General features: G+C 41.4%; 2 long non-coding RNA genes across 2 annotated transcripts in view; both read right to left on the bottom strand.

The window, feature by feature from the left end:
- Positions 1–12,956, bottom strand: part of LOC127324056 (uncharacterized) — a 44,879-nt gene extending 31,923 nt beyond the window's left edge. The window contains exon 1 of the long non-coding RNA XR_011747434.1: positions 12,489–12,956. This is a non-coding gene — a long non-coding RNA (uncharacterized lncRNA). The remainder of the gene's footprint in view (positions 1–12,488) is intronic.
- On the bottom strand, positions 7,964–12,479 carry LOC127324058 (uncharacterized). The gene is made up of 5 exons (XR_007866093.2): positions 11,552–12,479; positions 10,326–11,354; positions 9,701–9,770; positions 8,321–8,443; positions 7,964–8,206 (listed from the first exon to the last, which is right to left on the bottom strand). It is a non-coding gene; the product is annotated as an uncharacterized lncRNA (long non-coding RNA).
- Positions 12,957–13,520: the final 564 nt, after the last annotated feature.

Raw genomic sequence — 13,520 nt, 5'->3', positions numbered from 1 at the left:
GTGGGCGCAAGGTAGGCGGCGTCCATGTGGTGCTATCGAGCTAGAGGGCGAGGTGGGGGACGGTCTGGTACGCGCGCGAGAGGCGAGGTGCTGGCGGCAAGATCACGGGAATCCAGCGAGCTGGTCGTCGGCGACAAGCGGCGGGAGAGCACGGGCGCGTGTCACACAGGTTGGCGCTGCTACGGCGAAGCTGATGGCGGAGGAATGGGGTCCGGGGAAGGCGTGGCTCGTTGGGGTTGCACGTGGCCAGAGCTCGCCGTGGCGTGCACGCTGTGCGACGCGAGCGGCATGCTCGGCAGATTTGGGCGCGCGGATTCCGGCGAATGTCATCCTCCTTGACAAGGGCTGGTCTAGGATGCAATAGAGAGGTGAGGTGGAGGTTTTAGGCACCATGGCCAGGGTCATGGAGGAAGAAGAAGAGAGGGGAGGGTGCCAAGTGTGGCATGGCCGGCATGGCCATGGCCATGATGGTTTTGGCCCCCCTCTTAGGGTTACTATGCATGGGCTAGGGTGAGAGAAGTCAAGGGAGCAATGTGGAGGGATTTGGGGCAGGTTAGGGTAGTGTAGATCACTATTTGACATAGTGTCAAATAGTGCCATAATTGGGAATTTGCAAATTTGTCCAAATTTAAGTGAGTTCAAAATGGTTGCAAGACTTGAATTGTGTGTGTTTGGTTAAGTCCTAAATGACCAGAGAAGATGAGAGGTGGTGGTGGAAATTTCCAATTAAAAATATTGCAAAAATTGCTAAGTGTGAGATTGTTGAATAAGATAAAATGTTCCAACTTTGGATGAGCATAGCATTTGATCTATGAGGAATTTGGCATGGTGATCTTTACAAAAAGTGTTCACCTTGATGTTGTCTTGGATGAGGTGCAAAGAGTTGGCAAAGTTTAGTTTGAAAAATTTGAATTGCAAGGGCTCAAAATAATGATCAGACTAAAAATGGCAGATTTGACCATTATCACATGTGATCAAAATTTGAGTTTGGAATTGATTTGAATTGTGTTTCTTTGATTCCAAAAGTTGTAATAAGTGTTTAGTAACATTGTTCAACTAATGGTGAAGACCAATTTGGTCTAGGGTCAAAATTTATAAAAATGGCATAAGCCATATGTGAGGGTTTTGTGAATTTCCAACTTTTATTCTTTTATAGTACAAATGCCCGTGCGTTGCTACGGGTATTAAAATTTCATTTCTCAATGCATATATATATAATTTATAGTTTACTACGAAAGTTCAAAATAAATCAGGGATATCATAATTTACTACAACATAAACGCAATAACAAGGCAATATTGTTGTGCCTATGTGTGGTTTCAAATTGCAGGTCTTCTTCTTGAGCATTCCACGGTAAGTCCCGCACCTATGTTTTGGGTTATCTTAACTATCAACTGAATAACCTTTTTATGTATTATTGTCTCACAAAACGTGAGTGCTGCAAACACATGTATAAATGGAAGAATGGTTATTTTCTGATTAGTCCAAACAAAACTATGATATTCATAGTAAACTTCGTTTATGTTGTCATTCCTTTCTATTGAGTACATAAACACAATGCATCTGAATATTGGAACATCTTAAGCACGCGTTGCCACTGAGCACAAAAAATTAGAGGTGGCATTTGGTTAAAATGATTTGAATGTAAACGCTTTGCTTATTTGGCCTCCCATGTTTAAGGAATTATTTTTCCCCTTCTCATATCCACCAACAGTTTGTCGAGCAAGCAAGAACCAATTTTGATAGCATTACCACATACCCATCTGCCAACCTGGATTATATACAAATTGCATTTATACTGAACACATACCGCAGTGATGTTTTTATCATTCAATAGCTCCAGAAGGTGAACGACTCATCTCGTTGTGTTTAAACTTTTTAGCATGTAATAACCCGAGAAAGTATTGAAGAATGAATAACAATGTAGTAAAATGAATAGTATGGAATATGATTTACATATATATCTGACCGATGGACTATTTGTGTTATAGTCAGATTTACTTTTCATTACTTCCCTGAACAAATTTTAGATCACACGTAGACAAGAAGGCTAATGATGTGAACAGCAACACATCATCTTGCATGCCATGAAAATTCAAAATTCTAGCAGCCAACCAATAGAGAACACCCTGTAACGATGCAATATTTTAAAGCACATGTTTGATAGAAAAATAATTAGCGAAACTTTGCAAAATCACTAAATCAGCACAACATAAATTAGTTCAATGCACATTCTTATTGGTTTTTGGTGTAAGCTGCCGGATGTAGGCATGCCCAAACTGGAGCAAATGACAGTATTTTCAAGTTGAGGTGTAAACAAGGGCAAGGAAAAATGCATGCTTAGGAAAAGTCTACTTACAAATAATGTATAATTTCCGTTTCAAGCACAAGGAACATCTATAAATTATGACACTCAAAGTAGATTCATAATACTACAAACTTGGTTTTGACATGGATATGCTCTGCTCCACCACCGATGCAACAAGATGTACCCTTGGCTAGGCCACAATCTCTATTTTCAGTGGTGCTCAGTCTTTCTGCATATTCATATGCTTTAAGCAACAATATACTGCATAGCTCGATGTTCTACAGCTAGCCATCCTAATTCAGCCACAAGATGTATATATTTGTATTTTACAATAATGAGTCTAATAACAGCTAGACCTATACCATGTCATCGTAGCTCTTCTGAACTTCAGTATGAATGCTGCAGTCTGTATTTTGCTTCAAATGAATTGAACCATGTAATTCCGATCCATTCTACTGTGTTTGTTGATATCTTCTGAACATCCTTACAAATTTAGGCTTCCAGGTAGCTGACAAGCCCAATTGTGATCTCCATACCCACCGTGTACCTCGCCGATGCTTCTGTGATGCTATGCCCCCTCCACAACGACTATTTCCCATGTATGCTTGAATTTAGAAACCACTACATATCCTTACATAACTGGAACATATTTCTGGCATATTCTTACTCTTTCTTATTGATAGACCGGCAAACATATATTATAAAGAGCATGTAAGAGGCTTTCTTGTTGATTAACTGATACCTAATATTTATGTTCTGTGCAAATAATACAGGTAATGTGTAAGCAATGACGAGCAAACAGAGATTCATAATTTAGAGGTGCAACTAATTGCTTTTTTTTGCTTCTGAGTTGTATTGATTAGACTTAACTCTATGAGAAAGGAAGATGTACCTGAGGTAAAAATCCACATACTGCATCGTGCTTGCAGCGAATCAAGTAGTCAAAATTTTGAAACCCTGCATACAAAGAAAGCAGAAACTGTTGTAGTCAAATTTAGTGTTCATACATTCAATTGGCAGCAACTACACATTGACAACGGACATTATATGCAAACAAAAGAATTTGATCTAAACAACCATCACTTAGCAGTCCAATTTCTGCCAGCTAAAGAAAAGAAACCAAGAATAGAAAGATAAGAAATCCTAGTGGATGGTGGAGAGGCGCTGTGTGTGCTGTGGGCGAGAGGTGTCGTGGAGGAGGATACCGTTCATCGGATGGGAAGGGTCTTTTTTGGTTGTGCTATCTCATGTGTAGGTTACCGGAGGAGGAGCAAACAATAAGTAAACTGTGACGAATTGATTACCTTCTCTATCTGTCGAAGCTGTTGAAATCTGGGCGACCACAGTGAGCTCACGCCCTCTGATCTCCACCATTGTCTACTCCCCCACCCCGCAAGGCTCCACCATACTGCTGACAGCATTGAAGCTACAATGTAGCATGAGGGAGGAGGGCGGAGATCAATAAATGGTAGCCAAGTAATTCACTTTTGGAGGAGGGATAATTGTACCTGTGGTAATATTTTGTGAGCAAAACAGGCACTTTCTTTCCTGCAACTCAGCATCAGTAGAAATATTTTCCAAATAAAATTCACTGTCTATATTCTCAGATACTCCATCCTCTGCCGCTAAAACAAGATCTTCCAATGTCTTCAATTTCCATTAAATATGCACTTGATATTCTGAATGCAAAGTTAACATAGTTACTTACTTTCCCCGCATGAATTTTTATCAACTATAGCACAACTAATTATTGCATTATCAAGGGTTCACAAATAAGACAGATGGACTACATACACGTTGGAGTAAACCTTGAGTGATAGGTGGACCAAAATTTGACCGTTGCACGTCAAGGCAAGTGCATAAACCAAAGGACTTACCATCCCTGCGACGCGAGATGCGGCCGCCACCCCAAGCCGCCCTGTCCTGGCCGCCGCCGGTTGCTGCTACGGTGAGCTGACCTGGTCGCCGAATCGTGGCCCTGGTGCACGCCGGTCGCTAGTCGCCACCATCTCGCACCATGGCACTGCCTCCGGCCGCCGCTTCGTAAGCCACTGCAAGCTCGAGTCGCACGACCTCTTCCTATAGCCCCGCCCTATAATCACAGTCGACTGCACCGGGGAGATATCTGGCGGAGGGGAGGAGGACGAGGAGGTGCTTGTGTAGTTAAAAAACAAACCAAGGCTTCAGGCTGAATTTTCTTAAATTTCTCACTCAAATCTTTCAGCAGTTGGCATGAACAGCTCTTTATTTTCACTTGCCCTTCCATTGCAAATGCTGCATGACCAACAAAAGTTTCAGAAAATGCTGCAATCAACAAGCCTAAACAAGCAGATAGGCTAGCACCATTATTTTGAATTGGCAACTTAGTTTGCTGCATTCAGAGATGTATGGGCCGCACCTCCATCTGCAGGTCATTCAGAGATGTCTGCACCTCATGTGCAGCTCATTTAGAGACGTCTGGGCCTCGTGGCACTCATAGCTCCAACCTTATATAAATTCTCACCATGGACACCTTTGTTGACCAAGAAAGGATTACTCACTGGTACCATCTTGACGAAACAGGGATCTGAACACTATTTGAATGCAAAACATAAAAAAGAGGATGAACTCAGACGGATAGATTCAGTCCACCAGCGATGCCTATGGCCGGCAGCATTGGCAAGCGCCGAAGTGCACAGTCCTTCTTGGCCACACAGCGAGCTAGTGGCGGCATCATTGCCCCTTTCATCCGTCCCTTACCCAGCTCCATTACTCGAGAATATATACCAAATATCAACAAATTTATTCATAGGGACGGGGTGGAGCCTTCAATAATTTAGTATCTCCTGCTTCACCAAAAAACCAAGCCTCCAAATCCTGGTAAAAACAATGTGTGACAGTTAGCAATGCAGACCTATTTTTTAAAGCAAGGAAAGAATTTCTACAGACCATCATAAGAAATAACAAATATATTGTTACCCTGGCACCATCTTATCTAGAATATCACAAACTGCAATAGCTCAATGTGACATGTTACCCATCTACAGTCATATCAGTACAAAAGTAAGGCAGATACAGTGATAGCAGATGATTCACACGAGCAACATTTCATTCAATGAGAGAAATTAAAATGCAATACCTCAACACAGCATATTTATGGTGGCATATAATAGTGGCTTTTGTAAATTATGGCATACCTTCTCCTCCTCGTTCGGCTTTATTCTGCATATAAGTGAATCAACGCAGGGCATGACACTCCCAGCCTGCCTTGCAAAAGGCTCATGGACAGGCTGCACGTTCTCAATAAAAGTTTCTCAACTTCTCTCTCTGTAACAAGAACACCGGAGTAATTCAGTCATGACATTTTCACAAGTTCAAAAATGAAAAAATGGATCTGAACACTATTTGACTGGAGAACAGGAAAAAAAGAGGATGAACTCGCACGTAAGAAACCTGACAGCCGCAACACAGATCTTGAAGCACCTCTTAGGATCCATAAATCACAACACACCAGCGAAGTTGAAACCCAAAATCAAATTTCGGTGTGGTGCCTGCAAATAGAAAAAGGTGAGAGACCAAGATGGTTGAAACCCTATGAGGAGGGGGTCGCCTGGCACGTCTGGAGGGAGCGGTGTATGTCTATCCTAAAGCTCTCACCGTCGACGGGGAAGATGGAGAGGCGGGGACATGCGGTGGAGGCTGCCCTCGTCTGCGCCAGATAGCACTGGAGGGACGGACGTTGCCGCCTCGTCTCCATCCTCCTCCTCATCGTTGCCGCAATGGCAGGTCGGAAGATGCACGCAAGCGAGGTGGGGAACATCGGCGGCGGCCTGCCCCTCGAGGCGGGAGATATGCAAGGCGGAGGTGGGGAACAACGGCGGCGGCCTGCACCCTGGCGGCGGGAGATATGCAAGGTGTAGGTGGGGAACAGCGGCGGCGGGGTTTGTGCTAGGCAGGCGTAGGCGATGGCATAGGAATAGCGAGATTGGATCGAGGGGATTGGGAATTTGGGATGCGATGGGGACGAAACCAGCCACTTGTGATACAGAGATGAATCGGTACGGTATCTGTATGTATTATGCGATTTGGTGGAGGGTAAAACAGTCTAAAAAAATATGCTTGACGAAAGTTTGGACCGGAGGAAACAGAACAACTTCGTCCTTTTTAAGTAGTAGAGATTTTTCTTTGCTTCATTTTGACAAGAGTGAGGTTTATTTGGTGTTAGATTGAGTTAGGTGAAAGGTTCAAACCATTTTGAGGTAATGGAAGTGGCTAGGTCAAGATTTGATAATTTGGCTAAGTGCCACATATGCCTCTATGCATATGTTGGATTTTAATTTGTTTCTCACTTGAATTGGTTGATAGGTGCTTTGTTGAGTGTGTTGAGGTATTTCAATTCATCTACTCAAGGTAGACAAAGCAAAGCTCATCATTTTCCAAAAAGTAGTCATAGGCTTGCATATGCCTTTTTCTTAAGATCTTTTCTTTTTATTTTATTTTTCCAAGATTGATGACAAGAGGGATGAGGCTTAGGTTTTAATAAGTTTTGCAATGGTTCACCACCACTTAGAAAAGTAAGAAAGATAGATTTCCAAATTTACACATTAGGGCTACATGCCCATATATGTCTTTTTTCTTTATTTTAGGTTTCTCAAAATAGATCCACATGATTTTTGAGAAGGTTAGGGTTTAGGGTTTTTCTTATTTAATTTCTTTCTCTTTGATTTTATTTGGTTTGTGATCTTCACTTGATCACTTTAGGGTTTTAGGGTTTATCACATAAGCATAATAACACTCATAATGGCAAAAACACAAGTAATAGGTATGAGCACTATGCATAGCACTCTATTTAAGAAAAGTTTTTGTTGGTTCTCATTTTTGGAAAAAGGAAATTTATTTTATCTTTGTTTTGAAATTTGGGGTGTTACAAAAACCTTGGAAAAAAATAAATATATATGTGGAACCGAGAGATCAATAAACTAAAAAAGTAGAATTCCCAATTTAATCATTTAATATATTATAACGGCATTTGTGTACATGGGGTATAAGAAAAGGCAAATAAGAAAGGCAATGTCTACAACTACCGTGGGGTATAAAAAAAGGCAAAAATAAAAACGAGGGGCCAGAGATAAATCAGCCGGATAGAGCAATAAAAATAGTGTACGCTAGAGATATGGACAGTTTGTTATACAAGTACGATTCCCTAGGAGGAAAAAAAACCCAGTTGCCTCACGATCTGGCTGTAGCCATTGCCGCATCCCCACTCTCCTCCACCTCCACCTCGATCGATAAGGGACTCCAGACTCCCACCAACGTGGGCAACTACAACTCTACAGCAACCGCCAGAAGCCATCACCACGATACTCTTCCCTACCACAATCGCCGCATCCACAGTCTCCTCCACCTCGCCGGCCTCCTCCACCTCAAGATTGTCCACTCGCCCTACGAATCTGGCCGTGTTGCATCATTCTCAATGTCTGGGGCGACATCCCCGATGTCCTCTGCGGATCAATCTCCACCCAGATTCGGTGCTATTGTCCATGCTATCAGTGCGGTAATGATATATATCTCTGTAACTTCATAGTTTGCAAGGCTTCGTAATTAAATACTTTGCAAGGTTTCGTAATTAAAAGTTCTATATGCTTGGTTTTCAGGAAAACATCGACATGGGATCAATGGGTGAGGACACAGATAATATGAAGACGGAAGAAGTGATAACCAAATACAATGATACAAACCCCGAGTCAAAAAAGGCAATACAAGAAAAGGCATTATATGTCTGGAAGATTTTTCACTCTTCGGTTGTTTAGTAGTCCTGGTTCTCCACTAATGTAAGAGTTTTGTGTGCATGTACAGGAAACCATCAACGATGGAGCAAAGGAGCAAGCATTACCAACTTCGAAACCTGAGAATCTTGAACTTGAAGAAGAAGAAATATTTAGAGAGGGCCAAACAGATATGCAAATTGAAGAGGGGCTGACCAAATCTGAGACCAACAAGCTAGAAAATAAAACCGGCAAAGAGGCTACTTACTCCGAATTGACAAATGTGAGTTTCTTGGTCCTAAAAATTCCCCAATAATTCCAAATCTCCACAGTAATTATCCGACACCCTTTTCCTGGTTTCAGTTTTGTTTATGTTGTTCCCAGGAATTATCTGTCAACAAAGCAAGTCAACAACTGCTGTCAGCTCAGGACAAGCACTTAGCAACAACATCCGGCACGGAAGGGCCAGGAACTATAGAGAACGAGTTTGCATCGCCCATGCAGATAGAGAAGCATATGCGACGGCATAACAAGCCTAAGAAGACACAAGACTATGTGGTTTCTCCAGAAGGCACATAACAAAACCTTCTCTACCCTGCTTTTGCTATATTTATTATCTTCATTACTAATACATGTTATTACTTCCATTGTGACAGATTATGCCTGCACCGGCGATGATTGGTCTGTGATTGACAAAATCAGAAACGAACCAAGCGACAAGAGATATTTAGTGAGCATTGATGATGGATATCTTAAAAAGGCCGAATTACTGTCACTTTTAACTCCCGGTGAATTCATTGGCGATGAAGTAAGCATATATAGTTTTGTCACAAGGATTTGCTATTTTATTATGAGTTCTAATATCTCCTATAACCATTGTATGCTTTTGAAATGTAGATAATAAACGCGTACATAAATTGCATACGTGGTACAGAGCATCTACAAGTGAGGTCAGGTGGAAGTGTGTTCTTAGAGAATGCATGCGTCTCTAAGACGATAAAGAGTTTTAGCTGTCAGGGGCTTGATGAAGCACCAACATGGTTATTAGACCGAGTCAGCACTTATTTGAAATATGATATGGTTAGTTTCAGTTTCTTACATCTCAAGTAAATTGTATGGAGGACGAATGTTTGTCTATATCGGAACTAAACTAACTAAAAAGTTTCAGATACACATTCCAGTGAACAGTAACAACATGCATTGGTACGTAGCAGTTATAAATACCAGAAAACGAAGAATCCAAGTGCTCGACTCGCTCGGCAGAGGAATGGGCCGCAAAGACCTCGCTGCTATGGTTAGCAATTAGTCCCACAACCCTATCTTTTGATAAGATGCTTTTCTGTTATCCTTCGGTATTTTTTGGTTGTGATGTTAATATTGTCTTTTATTCGTGCAACAGCTGGAAGGACTGCAAAATTTATTGAAATATGCATCGCTTAGCATCGAATTAAAAGCTGATAAATGGCCGGACCTAAATGTGACAACATGGCCAAGGGAAGAGTGTATTACGAGAAGTCTGCAAACAGATGGGTATACCTCTGAACTCAACGCAATCAAAAGTTTGTTTTTTTATATGCCCCATTAATTCTCATTACAAAGAATCATGTGTCCGCATGTAAGAAAGAATAAAGTGTGCATATGCACTTACCAACTGACAGTAGATGACATCGTACTTAATCATCTTCATCAGTAGCATACTACTCATCCATCATGTTTACCTACAATAACAAACAATCAAAAACGAGGAGTGTGTTTAAATATAAATAAGATGGCAGGAACAAAAGCAGTTTAATTGCTATGTCCATTCTCCCCAAAGCACATTGCATGTTCTTTGTGATACTATCCTAAAAGAGTTCTAAGCCATAGTGTTAACGGTTTTTTTTTCAACACCATATTGCATATTCCACCATGTGTGCTACTTATGCATCCATAAAAAGAGACGTTGGTTGTTTTGTCTGCCGACGTTGCTACCATCCCATCCCTAGGACTGCCTACTCTCATCCATGGAGCTAGAAATCGTGACCTGTGGCCGCATTACCATGCCGATAGTGACACCCTCTCAGCATTTTGGAAGCTTCAAAAGCAAATACCGAATGCAATAAGGGCATGTCAATTTTATTTATTCTTTAGAAGCAATGGAGAGCATATTAATGGTTGTACTGCGATTGATATAAAATTCATTTTCATTATCCATTTACTATTACTAATTGTAAGTCAGAAGCAAAACATTCTAGATAGGAATTCACAATTGGAAAAAACAGAGATGATATCACCTATGTATCATTGGGCACCAGACAATACTGGCTGATGCTTCCATGGGCCTTCCCACATGTCGCCGGCCACTGGACATCCTCACCTCCTTGTTGCAGTGCCAAGTAAGGCGCTGATGCGATGGCGCTGGAAATTTGCACCTCCTTTCTGTAATGCCTAGCACGGCGCTCATGCTAGGGATTTTAGACGACCAAGTAGTTCCTTAACTACAAATGGCAGCCGCACATCTTGTTTGTTTCAAACTGCCATTAGTACTCTTTCCAACCTGTTTGAGATGTACAAATAAGATTACTGTACATATGTCAAGTCTATAGTTTAACTTACCTATATGCTAATCTTAATCAACATATTTAGGTTTCCCACTTGAATTTAAATCTGTGCATAAACCCTATATTTCTTCACATGAATCCCAGAACATAAATACCCGAGTTCCCTAAAAAAATTAAATCGTAATGGCCACATATTACCAAGTCCATTCTCTCCAAGAGGAAAACAAATTATCGGATTTAGATAAGGACCCAGGTTTAGTTTTTTCATAGCTATGATCTATTGAATCATATTTGCCTCAATGCAGTAGGTAATTTTATATAATTTGAAACTTTATAACACTTCATTTCATGTTATAGGCAAAATAACTTCCATACCATCACTTTAATTCCAAGCTAGCTACAATGCAACAACTCAATACATATCTGATGATGAGTACATACTGTTCTATCATGTAGAAATAAATATGTACATTGGTTATCTATGTATTTTTTTCTACAGGGACAATGATGTGTATAATTATACATAATGATTACTTTGTGTTAAAACACCAGTAAGTAATAGGGAAAGAATACATATCATTCAAGAGGATTTGTTGCTTCGATCTTCAGAAATATTTATGTGCATGACAACTCAGGATTTGGAATCCTGATTTGGCAAGTTATACACATATGCAAGAAGCTTGGTGTAACTGTCACCAGCTATCTGGTCCGATTGCATTCTGAGAGAGATTTTGTCCTATTCGTACTTCAAAAGAGATTTTCCTACATAAGATAGATAAAAAATTACTAACATCATTAAACTTCTTTAGAGTTTCATAAGAATAAGAAATCTGAATTATTTCTAACAGTATCTTGAACCGTTAAGTGAAACCTCAATATCAAATATGTAATTTGAATTGCAATGGAGCAGAGTTATAAACATACTAATTATTTAGAGGATACAAGGTAGGTAGGCTTACATGCCTACTTCTGAATAGGAATTTTGGTTGAAGCCAACACCCAAAGTCTGATAGGAAGCATCATACTCTGATCTTGACAGTTCAATCTTGAGCGCACCTGTTGTTTACTTTTCCTTATGACATCAACACCATTAAAACCCCAAGTCTCTAATTTAGTTCCTATGCACAAGAGTTAAAACAACAGCGACCAAACATCAGGTCCAGTCTTGAGCACAATCAGTTTTGGCTCATGCCCCTACAATATTCATTCCACAATAAAGAGTTACAGTGAAATTACCATAAATTAAAGAATGAACCGTTCATGTACTTTAATATAATCTGAACTGGACCATACATAATACACAAGCACACATAGCACATTAGGAAGATCAGAATCTTGTGTGGCGGCAAAGTAGTGCCCCAGATTATTATCAACTACCAGTGATAGAAGATCATCCACTGCACTAACCACTTTGTCATGCTCGCAAAAGAAACACATCAACAGAAGTCCATTGAACAAACAAATTGCCTCATCCCGAAGCTGATCATATTATAAAATTTTAAGGCTATCCTAAGTGAATGTAAGTAGTAGTATTGCACATAATCAAACTGAGAAAGTAAAACTAACGATCTCCGAATACAGTATGTGATTTGAAAATTGGCAACGAAGTATCATTTTGTACTTGGGTAGTCTGAAATTCTGAACCAAACTTGTCTCTGGATAATACTTGTACCAATTCCCAAGCTACACTAGCTGAAAAGGGCTATACCAATAGGAAAGATAAGCAAATTACATGCACATATCATCTCTTCCTCGATTTTATCAAACTTGATAGCTAGCATATGGCGCTTAGAATTCAAGGTGCGGGGCAGTGGCATTGGACATCAATGAATCAAGCAGAAATGAGACAGGGGGAGTGGGCGGGCGAGGTGGGAATGGACCAGGAGCATGACGTACTTGGAGCTGCAAGGGCAACCCTCGCAGGTGTCCCGTGAGAGGAGGAGGCCGTTCGGTGCGGACCCATCCAGCCCGCGTGTGGTGGCCGCGGCCGCGCCTCCCTCTCCGTCGGCGGCTCGGAGCCTAGCACTGGCTAGCGAGTGGAGGGAAAGAGGGTGGTCGTGGCGGCAGTGGCAGGACCAGCCATGGAGGCGAAGCGCGAGCCGCCGATCTTGCTTGGAACGGTGGCGTGTCGGCACCGTGGCGGCGCCAACATCGGTCCAGCCATGGAGGGGGTTCGCGTCAGCTGGAGGCCGATTTGGAGGCGTCGGTCAAAAGAAGGAGAGGGGGGAAAGCTGGAACCGGCTGACGCAGGGAGGAGGGACAGAGGCGCATGATTTCCGGTCATGGAGCGGGGGGGATTTGGTCGCCGGCGAGTACTGGGATTTGGCCGGTCATGGAGCAGGAGGGAAGAGAGTGAGTGGGGGATCTTCTTTTTCCTTTTTTTTTAATATACTTGAAGTAGGATTTGTTCAGCGTCGAAGGACAGTGACCGTGGGCCGTGGGCAAGGAGAGTTGCGTGGCGCCGACATCGGAGTCGCCCGCGTTTGTCTCGAGCTTGTCAGCCTTCGGTCGTGGACAGCCCTTTTCCCAGTCATAGCCTCCTCACATTTTCTTTTACGATTGATGATTTTGAATATTTTTTTGCAACAAATGATTGTCCTTGTTGAATATATATTAAACTTTGTGTCATCAAAAATATGTAATCTTGCAGGTCATCGTGTGGTCTATGGATGTTAAATTTCATGGAATATTTCACGGGGATATTTTATCCGACATTCCTGAACAGGTATATTTGCTCCATATCGCGATACTTATTCCATATTGTATTATTATTACTTGAAAACTAACTTTAGTTACTGCTTGATTAATAGGTTAATATGACCGATTTTAGAAACAAATTAGCCGTAATTTTGGTGGATTCACATTTGAATGATGATAATATAAGGAATCGAGACTTGAAAGATGATGAAGAACAAACATTTGATCCTA

This window comes from Lolium perenne, chromosome 6 (assembly GCF_019359855.2).
Source record: "Lolium perenne isolate Kyuss_39 chromosome 6, Kyuss_2.0, whole genome shotgun sequence".
NCBI classification, from domain to species: domain Eukaryota; kingdom Viridiplantae; phylum Streptophyta; class Magnoliopsida; order Poales; family Poaceae; genus Lolium; species Lolium perenne.
Note: the sequence above shows the minus strand (reverse complement) of the source record. Positions and strands in the feature narration are given on the sequence as shown.